Source organism: Sorex fumeus, unplaced genomic scaffold (genome assembly GCF_029834395.1).
Source record: "Sorex fumeus unplaced genomic scaffold, SorFum_2.1 ptg000077l, whole genome shotgun sequence".
Lineage (NCBI taxonomy): Eukaryota > Metazoa > Chordata > Mammalia > Eulipotyphla > Soricidae > Sorex > Sorex fumeus.
This window is the reverse complement of record NW_026606134.1, coordinates 344,018-346,657: the sequence shown is the minus strand read 5'-3', so window position 1 is coordinate 346,657 and position 2,640 is coordinate 344,018.

Here is a 2,640-nt window from a genome sequence, read left to right as displayed (position 1 = left end):
TCCAAGGGAGGATAGAGCCTCTCTGGATGTGGCTTTGGGACCACAGGGTGGAATTCAGAAGGTGCAACTCAATGTCCCAGTTTATACTTTATTTCAAAGTGAGGTTCAGGACCATGTGTTGTTTGATCTAGCCGGGGCCTCTCCCACTCTCTATTCTCTGTTCTTGCCTTTTACAAGTCTGCCTGCATTGATGACATAAGTCACTGTCTCTTACCTCTGCCACCTTTGCATCCGTGAAGTGAAGTGCCACTGTATCTCAGGGGCTCCTCCCACCTTTTTACCAGCCAGGGTCATTGTAATGTCAGGGCACATAGCACTCCTACTACCTGAGTGCCTGAGAACAGATGACTGGTTAAAGAAACTATGGTACATCTACACAATGGAATACTATACAGCTGTTAGAAAAAAAATGAATTCATGAAATTTGCCTATAAGTGGATGGACATGGAGAGTATCGTGCTGAGGGAAATAATTCAGGAGAAGGACAGACATAGAATGACTGCACTCATTTGTGGAATATTAAAAAAATACATAATATGAGACTAATACGCAAGGACAGTAGAAACAAGGGCCAGGACTAATGGTCCTCAGTTGGAAGCCTGCCTGAAGGTCTTCTCCCCTTTGTGGGAGATGGCAGTTAGGATAGAGAAGGAGCCATTATGACAATGATGGTTGGAGGGGATGGGAGATGTGTGCTAAAAGTGGGTAAAGGACTGGGACTGGTGGGGGTGGAGAATGGGCACTGGTGGTGGGATGGGTACTCCATCATTGTATAACTGAAACCCAAGCACAACAACTTGTAAGTCTACAACTGTACCTCATGGTGTTTCACTAATTAAAAAAATTAATATAAATAAATAAATATAATATAATACAGAAAAAAAAGAAAGTGGGTAAAGGACCAGACAGCCTCTCAGTATCTGTGTCACAAACCATAATGTCCAAAAGGACACACAGAGAGAGAGAGAGAGAGAAAGAGAGAGAGAGAGAGAGAGAAGAAAATTTCCTGTGCCTGTTATAGAGGCAGTCTGGAGGGGCAGGGGTGGCAGGAGGGATACGGGGCACATTGGTGGTGGGAACTGCATTCTGGTAGAGGAATGGGTATTGGAGCATTGTGCGATTGAAATCCAATCATGAAATCTTTGTAACTTGTATCTCAACTGTGATTCAATTTAAAAAAAGAAAAAAATAATAACACTCCCACTGGTCAGCATCAGCAATCAGAGCCCTCCCCATTCACCCGTCCTCCCTGAGTCTTTGTCTCCAATGGGTAATTCTCTGCAGAGTCCTCCACCAGTCTCAGAGTGGTGTCAGAGGGTGCCAGGCTACTCACTCTCTCACTGGCTCCTCCTGTTGAGGACAGTTTCCTAGGCCTTTTCACACAGTCATCCATAGTCCTCCAAAGTTCTGTCCAAGCCTTGGGGATGGACATTCCTCCAAATGTCTTTGAATCACTGTGTCATGTAGGATATGAGTTCACAACAAAGGGCCAACAACATTCAGGTGTCTAGGGCATCTGAGTTGCTGGACCGGCCTCTATTCTACATTCAGTCCCCTCCGTCACTGCCATCCCCATAGGCTGAGCAACACCAACTGGGTGTGAAGCAATCCCATTTCTAGCTCTGCCCTCCACACCCCTTCTCCCCCAGAGGAATGCTCTGTGCAGTCCTCCTTCTTTGTGGTTCTTCTTCCTCCATTGGAGGAGCGCCTTCCCAAGTCTTGGGTCACTTCACATCCTGGTGCTGATTCTGAGGAAGGTCCTGGCACTGGCTCTTGCCTATTTGGAGCACTAGCTTCCTTTGTCACTAAAGTGATGTCCTGGGGGTTGGAGCGATAGCACAGCAGGTAGGGCATTTACCTTGCACAAGGCACATCCGGGTTCGATTCCCAGCATCCCATATGGTCCCCTGAGCACTGCCAGGAGTAATTCCTGAGTGCAGAGCCAGGAGTAACCCCTGTGAATTTCTGGGTGTGACCCCAAAAAGAAAAAAAAATAAAGTGATGTTCAGTAATGATGGACAGGAAAGGGACCCCATTTCCTAGCAGGCTTTGAGAGTGGGTCACCGTTATTAGGAGGGAAAGACTAATGTCATCCATGTTGAAGAGCATCCAAGAATGTCCTCCCTCTGCCAAGGAATCTTGAAGGAATTCTGACCTCACCATCTTCCACTCACTCACTCACTCACTCACTCACTCAATAAACAAAGCTGGAAGGTGAATCCCAAGGCACTGCTTTTGCTGCACTGCATGACCTGTGAAGAGCCATTCTCTCACACTCGTTGGAATTTATTAAAATGATGCTGCCTTACACATATTTCTATATTCCTAAGTCTCTGTTGGAAAATGGCAACGGATACAGGAACACAGAAAAATTAAAATCCCTTTTCCTCAGTAAAGTGGGAATCTCCTGACCAGATTGCTGAGAGAAATGGAAACAGGCTATAATTGTTGGATAATCAATACTCATATTTTTAATGACAAAAAAGCCCTTAAATTTCTGCAAGACCAAATACTCCCCGGTCTGTGTTTTCTTTAATGATCTTATTTGAGAGGTAAAATTGGTTCAATTTTACTTATTTTCCAAAGAAGGAAAATAAGACCTGGAAAGATGAGGTATCCCGGGGACACAATTGGTCCAAG